The sequence below is a fragment of the Ornithorhynchus anatinus genome, chromosome 1, assembly GCF_004115215.2.
Source record: "Ornithorhynchus anatinus isolate Pmale09 chromosome 1, mOrnAna1.pri.v4, whole genome shotgun sequence".
NCBI classification, from domain to species: domain Eukaryota; kingdom Metazoa; phylum Chordata; class Mammalia; order Monotremata; family Ornithorhynchidae; genus Ornithorhynchus; species Ornithorhynchus anatinus.
The window spans coordinates 8,435,599-8,448,939 of NC_041728.1; positions in this window are offsets into that span (position 1 = coordinate 8,435,599).

Consider the following 13,341-nt stretch of genomic DNA (forward strand, 5'->3'; position numbering starts at 1 on the left):
TACAGCGGGCGGGAAATGATTGCGGGTAGGAAAAGAGCACGAATCTTAAATTTTCCAGTTTCCAAGTCTAAGCCGTTCCTCCCGCTCCCAGTTTGCAATGGAAATTTCTAAGTTATTAACACCTCCTCCTTACTTTCGGTGACTTTTGCTATTTCACTTTGTCCTTCTGAACTTTCTCAGTGACTCAAGGACACGGAAATAAATATGCCTCTCAACGTCACGGACTTCTTGGGCTGGGTCTTTCTTCGCAAAGGTCGGTTTGGCGTTTTTTCCCCACGGTCTTTGTAAAGTGCTTACTAGGTGCCAGACGCTGTACTGAACTTTGGGGTAGAGACAAGCTAATCAGGTTGGACACAGTCCAGGTCCCTCAAGGGGCTCATGGTCTTAAACCCCATTTTATAGATGAGGGAACTGGGGCACAGAGGAACGAAGTGACTTGTCCAAGGTCACACAGCAGACAAGAGAATCTGCCTTCCGTCCCCTTCGCTCCACTGAAACCTCCCTCTCAGAGGTCACCAATGATTTCCTGCTTGCTCAATCCAACGGCTGCTACTCCCTCCTGATCCTCCTCCGCTTCTCAGCTGCCTTTGACACTGTAGATCACCCCTGTCTCCTGGAAAAGCTAACCAACCTCTGTCCTCTCCTGGTTCTCCTCTTGTCTCTCTGGCTGTTGATTCTCAGTTTCCTTCGCGGGGTTCCTCTTCTCCCTCCCACCCCCTAACTGTGGGGGTCCCTCAAGGTTCAGTTCTGGATCCCCTTCTGTTCTCCATCTACTCGTCCTCGCTTGGAGAACTCATTCGCTCCCACAGCTTCAACTCCCACCTCTACGCAGATGATCCCCAAATCGCATCCCCTCCCCCGATCTCTCTCCCTCTCCCCAGGCTCTCATCTCCTCCCGCCTTCAAGGCATCTCTGCTTGGCCGTCCTCCCGTCGCCTCAAACTTAACGTGTCCAGAAGAGAGCTCCTTATCTTCCCACCCAAGCCCCCCGTCCTCTCCTGACCTTTCCAGTCACCGTAGACGGCACCACCATCCTTCCCGTCTCACGAGCCCGTAAACCCGGCGTTATCCTTGACTCCTCTCTCTCATTCAACCCACGCATTCAATCCATCAACAGGTTCTGCCGGTCTCACCTTCACAGCATCGTCAAGATCCGCCCTTTCCTCTCCATCCAAACTGCTACGACGTTCATACGATCACTCATCCTATCCCGCCTAGCTGGCCGCATCGGCCTCCTTGTTGACCTCCCAACCTCCCGCCTCTCCCCACTCCAGTCCAGACGTCTCTCCGCTGCCTGGATGATCTTTCTACAGAAACGTGCGGGACAAGTCACTGATTTCCCCCCAGAATCTCCACTGGTTGCCTATCCACCTCTGTTGCAGACAAAAACTTTTCGCCATTGGCTTTAAAGCTGTCCATCACCTCGCCCCCTCCTACCTCACCTCCCTTCTCTCCTTCTGCAACCAAGCCCGCACACTTCGCTCTTCTGCTACTAAGCTTCTCACTGGGCCTTGTCATCGCCTGAGTCCGCCAACCCTTGGACGCCCGCCCTCCCTCCTCAAACCCACCAGACAATTCCTCTCCCCGCTCCTTCAAAGCCTTACTGAAGGCCCATCTCCTCCAAGAGGCCTTCCCTGACTAACCTCATCTCCCACTCCCTTCCGCGTCACCTCGACTCGCTCCTTTCGCTCTTCCCTCCTCTCCCTGCCCCTCAGCACTTATGTGTATAGCTTTAATTTGATCCATTTATAGTGGAGTCAGTTTATAATAATAATAATGATGTTGGTATGTATTAAGCGCTTACTATGTGCAGAGCCCTGTTCCGAGCGCTGGGGGAGATACAGGGTGATCGGGTCGTCCCACGTGAGGCTCCCAGTTAATCCCCATTTTACAGAGGAGGGAACTGAGGCACATGGGACAACCTGATTACCCCGCATCTACCCCGGCGCTTAGAACAGTGCTCTGCACATAGTAAGCGCTTAACCCTCTTTTCCCCCCATCTCCCTCCGCTCCTCCCCCTCTCCCTTCCCATCCCCTCGGCACCGTGCTCGTCCGCTCGACCGTATATATTTACATCACCCTATTTATTTTGTTAACGAGATGTGCGTCGCCTCGATTCTGTTTCGTTGCCATCGGTTTCTACGAGACGTCCTTCCCCTCGACTCTACTTATCGCCATCGTTCTCGTCCGCCCGTCTCCCCCGATCGGACCGTGAGCCCGTCAAAGGGCGGGGACCGTCTCTATCTGTCGCCGACTTGTTCGTTCCAAGCGCTTGGTCCGGCGCTCTGCACATAGTAAGCGCTCAATGAATACTATCGAATGAATGAATGAACGAATACCACCATCATTATTATCGACGGCAACTGTCCCGATCCGATGGACATCCTGGGATCCTGGGAACACGGGGAGGTCTAACCGGTACGAGGGGGCTTCGCACACAAACGCGTGATAAGTAGGGTATGTAAGAGGCACCGTGGCGATCATTAGTCGGAGGCGCTTGGACCGAGCCCGCGCAGAGCCCGTCCTGCTGATGAGGACTCGGACCCCGTCCTTCGCTTGCCGGCTCTGATACGGCTACGTGAGCGCGCCCGATAAAGAGGCCCAACTCCTCACTCCGGCTCCGTTTCCGGTCTCTGGCTCGTCGTCGCCCAACCTAAAGGACCCGGAGCCGGCCTCTGGTCGGCGACCCCAGCTGACTTGGGGGGCATCGCCCCAACAGGCTCAGGTGGCTCGAAAGCTGGCTGGAAAGCGCCAGCGGAGCCGTGAGGAATATCTCGCGCATCAGTGGGAGGGCTCTCTCGGTTTGTTTTAATTACCCGTCACGAGAGACGGACGCAGAAACTCCCATCTTTAAATGGCTCACACTAGCTTAGTTGAACGGAACATGGGAAATTCAACCCAATTTAGGAAACTCCCCCCTAAGTAAGGTATCGGTTGAATAATTTTAGAGTTTTAAATAGATTTCAAGCGACTTAAGGGCAGGAATTATTTCCACTAATCCTTTTGTGCACTCCCAAGGGCTTAGTGGAATAATAATGATTAGGAAGTCTGTTAAGCCCTTACTATGCACCTAGCTCTCGGTTAGGTACAGTGTAATCGGATCAGACGCAGCCCTCCCTCGTGGGGCTTCACAGAACAGGTCTCGAACCCCCATCTTTCAGGCTGTGGGGCCACGCAACAACGCTGGAGTTGCTCGGTAAAGATGACTGATTGATCGATTGGTTGAGTTATGGTAGTGATGCTGTGCTTTCCCATGGCTGCACTTAATCCCCATTTTACAGATGAGTTAACTGAGGCCCGGCGAAGTGAAGTCACTTGCCTAAGGTCACACAGCCGACAAGCGGAGCAGCGTGGCTCAGTGGAAAGAGCCCGGGCTTGGGAGTCAGAGGTCGTGGGTTCTAATCCCCGCTCCGCCGCTTGTCAGCTGGGTGACGTCAGGCGAGTCACTTGGCCTCTCCGGGCCTCAGTTACCTCGCCTGTAAAATGGGGATGAAGACGGTGAGCCCTACGTGGGACGATCTGATCGCCCTGTGTCTACCCCAGCGCTTAGAACAGTGCTTGGCACGAAGTGAGCGCTTAACAAATGCCAACATTATTAAATGGAGAAGCAGCATGGTGTAGTGGATAGAGCTCGGGCCTCGGAATGAGAAGATCATGGGTTCTAATCCCACTCTGCCACTTGTCTATCGTGTGACTTTGAGCAAGTCGCTTCACTTCTCTGTGCCTCGGTTACCTCGTCTGTAAAATGGGGACTAAGTCTGTGAGCCCCACCTGGGACAAGGTCTGTGTCCATCCTGGTGTGTCCAACCACGTGTCCAATCTGGTCTGCTTGTATCTACCCCAGCGCTGAATACGGTGCCTGGTAGATAGTAAGCGATTAACAAATGCCATTTTTATTACTGGCAGAGCTGGGATTAACAATAATAATAATAATAATAATGATGATGGTCTTCGTTAAACACTTACTATGTGCCAAACACTGTTCTAAGCACTGGGATAGATACAAGGTCATCAGACTGTCCCACGTGGGGCTCACAGTCTTCATCCCCTTTTTACAGATGAGGTAACTGAGGCACACAGAGAAGTTACGTGACTTGCCCCAGGTCACACAGCAGACAACCAGCGGGCGTGGGATGAGAACTCACGACCTCTGACTCGAGGTCAGAGCCCGGGCTCTTCCCACTAAGCCACGCTGATTAGAACCCAGGTCCTTCTGACTTCCAGGCCCACGCTCTGTCCACTAGGCCACGCGACTTCCGAAAATCTCGTGAGCCTGGGCCCAACCTCACTAACATCGCTTTGATGTTGAAAATTACATTTCTCCCAAATGGGTTCGGCTAAAAACATCGATTTTTCCACTGTAAAAATTGTTTCTCAAAATGATCCTGCCTGTGTAAGCTTGTCCTTGGAGTTAAAATTGCTGCCCTGAACTTTGGCTCGTTGGAGAGAAAGGTTGGGTATACTTCCTTCTGCGGTAACGTTTCCTGTTTGGACTGATTTCAAATCAGATGAAATCTACTGTACGGGTAGTGATGCTCAGACTTTCTCCACGCCCTGTTTAATTGTTACTCTGTCATCCTGTTCCTGTGCATTTTCCAACTTTGGCCTAGAATCGTTTGCAGACGACTTAGACGTATTTTCAGAATGCTCACCCTTTTCTCAAACTCTCGATGATTTCTTTGACTTTTGCGCATTATAAAGAATTAAATCCATGGCCAGCTTCTTCTGGGTAGACTGTGAGTCCCCCGTGGGACGGGGGCCGTCTCCAACCCGATTTGCTCCTATCCGCCCCAGCGCTTAGTACGGTGCCTGACGCATATATGTGCTTAACAAATACCGTAATAATTATTATTATGAGATGGAGGTGCGGTGAGTAGGACGGACCCCGCATACGGAAGAGTTGTCAAGTTATGCGGTCTGGTGCCCAAGGCACGTCCGGCCTCAGCAGTAAAACACCGGAAGGGACAGAGAACAGAGAGAGCCGAAATGCCTAACACGTATCTTACTAGTCAGTCAATCACATTTACTGAACATGTACTCGGTAAAACTTGATTAAAAACTCAATAAGACTACTTTGAAGGAATGTTTTGGTTATTTGGTTAATGAGGGTGCCCAGTGAGAAGCAGCCAGGCCCAGTGGAAAGAGCGTGGACCCGGGAGCCCGAAGGCCTGGGTTCTGATCCCAGCTCCACCGCTTCTCTGCTGTGTGACCTCAGCCAAGTCACTTAGCTTCTCTTGCCTCAGTTCTTTTTCTTCTAATGCCGTGGCGCCGTTTCCCCATAGTTACTCCACGGACACACCCCCCTTAAGAACATCCCAGCTTCGGTCATAAAGTCGTTCTGATAGAGTTTTGCCTCAGTTACCCCTTCTGTAAAATGGGGAATAAGAATGTGAGCCCTAGGTGGGAAAGGGCCTGCAAATAGCCTGATCATGTCACTCCTACCCCAGTACTTAGTACGGTGCCCGGTACGCAGTAAGTGCTTAACGAGTACCACGGAGAAACAGCCCCAAGGTCAACTAGGATGAGAAATAACGTTGCGTCAAATGGAGTCGGGTTAGTTTCAAAATGGGATTACACTTTTGCCCATTCCAGTGCTGGGAATAAACCAGTCTGTACCATGAGTACTCAGTGAGGGGCAGCGTGCCCTAGTGGAAAGGGCACGGACCTGGAAGTCAGAGGGCCTGGGTTCTAATTCCACCTCCGCTGTACAAGGCACTTCACTTCTTTGTGCCCCAGTTCCTTCATCTGCAAAATGGGGATTAAGACTACGAGCTCCATGTTGGACCCCGGACCGTGTCCAGCCTGATAATAATAATGATGTTGGTATTCGTTAAGCGCTTACTATGTGCAGAGCACAGTTCCGAGCGCTGGGGGAGATACAGGGTCATCAGGTCGCCCCACGCGAGGCTCACAGTTAATCCCCATTTTGCCGACGAGGTAACCGAGGCCCAGAGAAGTGAAGTGACTCGCCCACAGTCACACGGCTGACAAGTGGCAGAGCCGGGAGTCGAACCCATGACCTCTGACTCCGAAGCCCGGGCTCTTTCCACTGAGCCACGCCGCTTCCCAACCTGATCAATGTGTATCCACCCCGGCACTTAATACAGTGCCTGACTTATAGTTAGTGACTGCTTAAGAAATACCATTTTTTAAAAAATGGAGGGTGGAGGGCAGATATTTCAATGATGAATTCTCAAATTCAGATCAGATTGTTACAGCCCTCAGTTGGCCTAGCAATAGCAATAGTATTATTCAATCATATTTCATTCAATTGTATTTATTGAGCCCCTACTGTGTGCCAAGCACTGTACTAAGTGCTTATTGTGTGCAGAACACTTTAATAAGTGTGGGGAGAGAATGCACAGGTGGGAATTACGTATAGCTCCTGTCCCTTGTGGGGCTCACGATCTAGAAGAGCCCCACAAGGGACAGGGACTGTGTCCAACCCGATTGGCTTGTATCTACCCCAGCGCTTAGTACAGTGCCTGGCACAAAGTAAGCACTTAACGAAAGCCATAATAAATACATATATAAAAAAAAAGAAAATTATATTTGCATTGTTTTCTGCTGTTTTCACCCAGGTTAATAATCTTGCATTCGTGTTTGTATTACAATTAATAAAAATCAATCAATCCATCAATGGCATTTACTGAGCACTTACTAAGCTCTTGGGAGTGTACATTCATTCATTCGATCGTATTTATTGAGCGCTTACTGGGTGCAGAGCACTGCACTAAGCATTTTGGGTGAGTACAATAGAGCGGTAAAAGACACAGTCCAGTCTAGAGGGGGAGACAGACAATAAGTCAGTTATACAGATGGGTCAGTGGGAGAGAAACCATAACAATGATAATGATAATTATGATAGAAGTTAAACGCTTGCCGTGTACCAGGCACGGTACTAAGAGCCGGGACAGGTACGAGCTAATCAGGTGGACACAGTCTTAATCTCCACTTTCCAGATGAGGTAACTGAGACCCAGAGAAGTGAAGTGACTCGTCTAAAGTCACGCAGCGGACAAGTGGCGGAGCCAGAATTAGAACCCAGGTCCTTCTGACTCGCAGCCCCATGCTCTATTCACTAGATTATGCTGCTTCCCTACTGTTTGATGGAGGGGAGATGTGAAGGGAGCGAACCATCGATCACGGCTCGGCTCTCCGGCCTTCAGACCAGTGTCTAGGTGATCGTCATTTCTCCGGAACAAAATATGAGGGGCTCCCTAAACTTTTCCCTTCAATTTAGACCCCATGGAAAGACTGTCTACTCTCCTTCCACACCCTCTTCTCCCCACTCCGCCTAGCAAAATGGTTCTCTTCATTCGGTGCCGAGACTGGTCTCGCCGCTGCTTGAGAGAGGGGAAAATGGCCAGGTGGATCAACGGTTGGGGCTTCGGAGGTAGTCCCAACCCCACTTAACGTAAAGAAGCAGTGTGGCCTAGCCGGTAGGGCCCGGACCCGATGATAAGAAGGACCTGGCTTTCTAATTCCAGATCGGCCACCGGTCCGCTATGTGAGCTCGATAAGTCACTTCGCTTCTCTGGGCCTCAATCCCCCGGGGATTATTCATTCAATAGTATTTATTGAGCGCTTACTCTGTGCAGAGCACTGTACCGAGCGCTTGGAATGGACAAATCGGTAACAGATAGGGACAGTCCCCGCCCTCTGACGGGCTTACGGTCTGATCGGGGGAGACGGACAGACGAGAACAATGGCAATAAATAGGATCGAGGGGATGGACATCTCACTAAAACGATAGCAAATAAATAGAATCAAGGCGATGCACATTTCATTAACAAAATTATGAGTGTGAGCCCCACACGGGACAGGGGCCGCGGCCAACCTGATGAGCTCGTATCTATCCCGGCGCCTCTTACAGTGCCTGGCACACGGTAAGCGCTTAAGAAATACCATAAAAACGGAAGTTTTTTGCCAGTCGCGTGGCGACCAAGCCGCCCGGCATTAACTCAAGTAACCCCTCAGCTGAGGGCACCTTGCCGGCCCCGCAGACCAAATAAAACCCCCAAATCCACTCCCAGCTGGTGGGGGAAACAAAATAATCGGTTCATAAAGAAGAGGAGCGGTGCTTCCTCGTGGGTTTTTATTCGTCTCGATCATTAGGCCTACAGAATGATCACTGCGCCCTGTACATCTAGGTAGTGACTCGTCTTAATTCGTTCCACTATTGTGTTTCCCGCGTGTTACGATCCCACAGAGGGGAGATTACCCAGAGACGAGGCTCTGTTCCCACTGAAGCCGCTGCCCATTACAACAGGAAACTGCTCAACGTGAGTGGCAGGGAAATCGCTCCATGTTTATTTAGAGCCTTCAATTGGAGGCTTTGAATTATTCCCTTGATGGTGTTTACAACCCCCTAAGGGTCTCATCGGGGACCGGCGAATAATCTCTCCTCTCACACTCTGGGAAAGCAAGGCACTGGGGAAGAATAGTAGTAATGGTAGGAAGAAGATGAGGAGAGGGGAGGAGGAGGAAGAGAATGAGGAAGAGGAGGGGGAGAATGAGGAAAGGGAGGAGGACAAGGAAGAGGAGACCGAGGAAGAGAAAGATGAGGAGGAGGAGGAGAAAGAGGAAGAGAGACGAGGGGGAAGATAAGGAGCGTGAAGAAGAGGAGAAGAACGAGGATGGGGGGGAGAAGGGGAAACAGGAGGAGGAGAAGGAAGAGGAGGAGAAGGACCAGAGAAGGAAGAGGAGGAGGAGGAGGAAGAGGAAAGGAAGAATGATGAAAAGGAGGAGAAAAGGAGGAGGAGAAAAAAAGAAGGAAGAGGAGGGGGAGAAGGAAGAGAAGAGGGAGAAGGATGAGGAAGAAGAGGAGGGAAAGGTAATTTAGGGACAGGAGGGTCCTAACCTGTACTTCCTTAATAATAATAATAATAATAATGTTGGTATTCGGTAAGCACTTACTCTGTGCAGAGCACTGTTCTCAGCGCCGAGGTAGGTACAGGGCAATCAGGTCGTCCCACGTGAGGCTCACGGTTAATTCCCATTTTACAGATGAGGTAACTGATGCACAGAGAAGTGAAGTGACTCGCCCACCGTCGCCCGGCTGACAGGTGCCGGAGCCGGGATTCAAACCCATGACCTCTGACTCCCAAGCCCGGGATCTTTCCACTGAGCCACGTTCCTCCTCCTCCAGTGTCCCCTCCCATCGAACCCAGCCCTCCGAGCTCTCCCGTGATCCTCCACTGCTGCCGGAACCCGGGGTTCTTCGGTTGGCAGCAGGTCCGGCTGCCGACGTTTAGCCCCAGCCTCTTGGACGAGTGGCTCCCAATGGACAGCAGTGGGCAGGGCAGTGGCCAGAAGCGGGCAGTGGGCATTGACGGGCAGCCGACTGGCCACCCCCGAGCTGGCCCTTCTAGGCAGCGAATGCAGTTTCCACCACGGTCCCGTGATGGAACGGTGTGGCCTAGCGGATGGAGCCCGGGTCCGGGAGTCAGAGGGACCTGGGTTCTAACCCCGGCTTCTCCACCGGTCTGCTGTGTGATCTTGGGCAAGTCACGTCACTTCTCTGTGCCTCAGTTTCCTCCTCTGTAACATGGGGTCAAGACTGTGAAGCCCAAGTGGGACAGGGACCGTGTCCGACCCGACTCGCATGCCTCCACCCCAACGCTTGGTACGGTGCCCGGCACGTAGCACGTGCTTAACAAATACCACGATTATTATTATCATTACGATTAACTGCTGCCATTCCATCACGGCGACTGCGGTGATATTGACAGTTCTATCGGAGCCGCCGGGGTCACCGCTGGAGACGGGGAAGAGACAGGAGAGCCCTTGCCTCTTCTTCAAGAGTGGAAACAGACGCCGTTGCCAGTGCCCTCAGTAATAACAGCTATGATGATGGCCTTTATTAAGTGCTCGCTATGTGTCAGGCACCAGTCTAAGTGCCGGGGGAAATGGAAGATAATCCGGTTGGACGCAATCCACGTCTCACCGGAGACTCCCAGCACGAATCCCCGTTTTACAGATGAGGTAACCGAGGCCCGGAGAAGTGCGGTGACTTGTCCGAGGTCTCGCAGCATACACGTGGCAGAGTGGGGACTCCCAGCCCTGCGTTCTGATAATGTTGGCAGCGGTAAAGCGCTTACTATGTGCAGAGCACCGTTCTAAGCGCTGGGGTCGATACAGTCATCAGGTCGTCCCACGTGAGGCTCGCAGTTAATCCCCATTTTACAGAGGAGGGAACCGAGGCACAGAGAAGTGAAATGACTCGCCCACAGTCACACAGCTGACAAGCGGCAGAGCCGGGAGTCGAACCCATGACCTCTGACTCCGAAGCCCAGACTCTTTCCACTGAGCCACGCTGCTTCCCGAGCCGCGCTGCTATGACTTTCAATGCCTTCCGCCACACTGGCTTGGGTATTCTGGTCATCTTAATCACTCAGTCCTGTGTATTGAGTGCTAACTGTGGGCAGGGCAGTGTAGTAAGCGCTTGGGAGAGTACAGTATAACCGAGTCGGTAGACACATTCCCTTAAATCCCAACCAGACAGAGGCACGGAAGCAGAGGGCAAAAGATACGAAACACACACGGAGAAACAGAGTGTTAGATAAATACTTTCAGGGGAAACAGAGAATCAGAATGAATCTAGTGAACAGAGCACAGGCCTAATGGGTAGAACATGGGCCTAGGAGTCAGAAGGACCTGGGTTTTAATCCCGGCTCCACTACTTGTCTGCAGCGTGGCCACAGGTGAGTCATTTAGCTTCTCTGTGCCTCTGTTACCACATCTGTAAAATGGGGATTAAGACTATGAGCCCCATGTGGGACATGGACCGGATCCACCCTGATTAACTTGTATCTATCCCAGTACTTAGTACAGTGCCTGGCACACAGTAAATGCTTAATAAACACCGTAACCACCCCCCCCCCAAAGAAAAACAAGAAACAGCTGAGAAGTACAAAGAATAAGCATGTAATGGGAATTAAGACTATGAGCCCCATGTGGGACATGGACCGGATCCACCTTGATTAGCTTGTATCTACCCCAGCACTTAGTATAGTGTCTGGCACACAGTAAATGCTTAATAAACACCGTAACCCCGCCCCCCCCAAAGAAAAACAAGAAACAGCTGAGAAGTACAAAGAATAAGTGTGTAACTAGGAAAATGGGCACCCCAGTTGGTAGGTCAGAAAGAACTGGTAGCAAGGAAGGAGAAAAAAGGGGGATAGCGTTAGAAACGAAAATGAGAAAAAGAGAAAATAGTGGGTGTTGCCCTTATTTGAAAAATACCGGATGTTTCACGGATTCCTATGCCTGGCGGAATACGCTCCAGTCCGTTAGACTTGGATTATTCATGCTGTTTTTCTATTAATTCCTTCTCTCCTCCCTCATTTATGACTCCTCCTTTCTTTTCTTTTCATCTCTCCTCTCAATTTTAATTTTTCCACCCGAAAGGCAAGAGGAGCTATATACGCTGTTATGGGCCGATTCGGGTGTAATCAGTCACCTTCTTGAGTGACTCGGACAGAACGACAGCAGAAAAATCGGAAGGGAAACGATCACCATCACTTAGAATTTCCACATGCAATTATGCAAACGCATCTTCGGTGGAAACCTCTCTCACCGTATACTATCCGACTAGGCCGATGGCCCTTGCCCCGGGTCTTCTACCACAGATACAGAAGTGCCGAGATCTATGTTCCGCGTGGGCAGACCGCATGAGAATGAAAATTCATTCATCTCACATGTCCATTCCGTCATCAAAAGCCGCCGGTCTCACCTTCACAACGTCGTTAAGATCCGCCCTTTCCTCTCCATCCAGACGGCTACGTCTTAGTACGGTCCGTCATCATATTCCGACTGGATGACTGCACCAGCCTCCTTTCTCGTCTCCCAACCTCCTGTCTCTCCGCACTTCATTCTGCACTTCACTCTGCTGTGGATTATCTCTCTACAGAGATGCTCTGGGCACGTCACGCCGCTCCTCACAAATCTCCAGTGGTCGCCGCACAACCTCAGTATCAAGCAAAGACTCCTCACTGTTGGCTTCAAAGCCGTCCATCCCCTTGCCCCCTCCTACCTCACCTCCCTTCTCTCCTCCTCCAGCCCAGCCCGCACGCCCCGCTCCTCCGGCGCCGCTAACCTCCTGGCTGGGCCTCGTCCTCGCCCGTCCCGCCGTCGACCCGTGGCCCACGTCCGACCTCTGGCCTGGAACGCCCTCCCTCCTCACATCCGCCAATCGTACTCCCCCGCTTCAAAGCCCTACTGAAGGCTCACCTCCTCCAGGAGACCTTCCCAGACTAAGCCCCCCTTTTCCTCAGCTTCCCCTCCCCAACGCCCCTACTCACTCCCTTTGCTCTACCTCCCTCCCGCCCCCCCCGGCGCTTGTGTATATATCTCTAAATTTCACGCAGCGGGCAAGTGGCAGAGCCGGGATTAGAACTCAGGTCCCGTGGCTCCCGGGCCCACGCTCTATCCACCAGGATGCAGCGCTTTCCTAAAAAGGGCCCGAACACAGATAGAATTAAGCTGGCTATGGGCAAGGAACGCGCCTGCTAATTCTGTTACACTGGACTCTCCCAAGCGCTTAGTACGTTGCTCTGCACATAACAAATGCTCAATAAATACCATCGATCGATTGACTGATGCATCGCTAAATCGCCTTTTTCGATATTAGTTTTCCAATTCTCCAAACATATACGGACTCCACAAGGTAATAATAATAATGATAACGATAACGTTGGTATTTGCTAAGCGCTTACTACGTGCCGAGCACCGTTCTAAGCGCCGGGGTAGACACGGGGGGAGCGGGTTGTCCCACGTGGGGCTCACGGTCTTAATCCCCGTTTTACAGATGAGGGAACTGAGGCACCGAGAAGTGAAGTGACCTGCCCAAAGTCACACAGCTGACAAGTGGCCGAGCCGGGATTCGAACCCCTGACCTCTGACTCCAAAGCCCGGGCTCTTTCCGCCGAGCCACGCCGCTTCTCTAGAGCCGCACGCGGTTTCCTTCAGGTAGAGGGATTAGAACTATGTCTTAGTGAAAACCAGCCACAGTGAAGCTTGGGGCCGTTGAGTTTGGTCATTTTATAATAATGATGACAAAAGAGCTAGAATCAATAGAACGCTTTTCCCAAAATGATTTCACACCTGTCATTTTAACTCACCGCATCGCTGTGAGGTAGGGAGAGGCAGGCGCGATTTTTGCCGTCTTAAGGGTGAGGAAACTGAGGCACAGAGAAGTTAAGACTATGGGTCCAATACGGTACACGGACTGTGTCCGACCTGATTATGTCGTGTCTACCCCAGCGCTTAGCACAGTGCCTGGCACGTAGGACTTGACAAAAACCACATTCGTCGTGATTCTCAGCACCAGCTCGCCACTT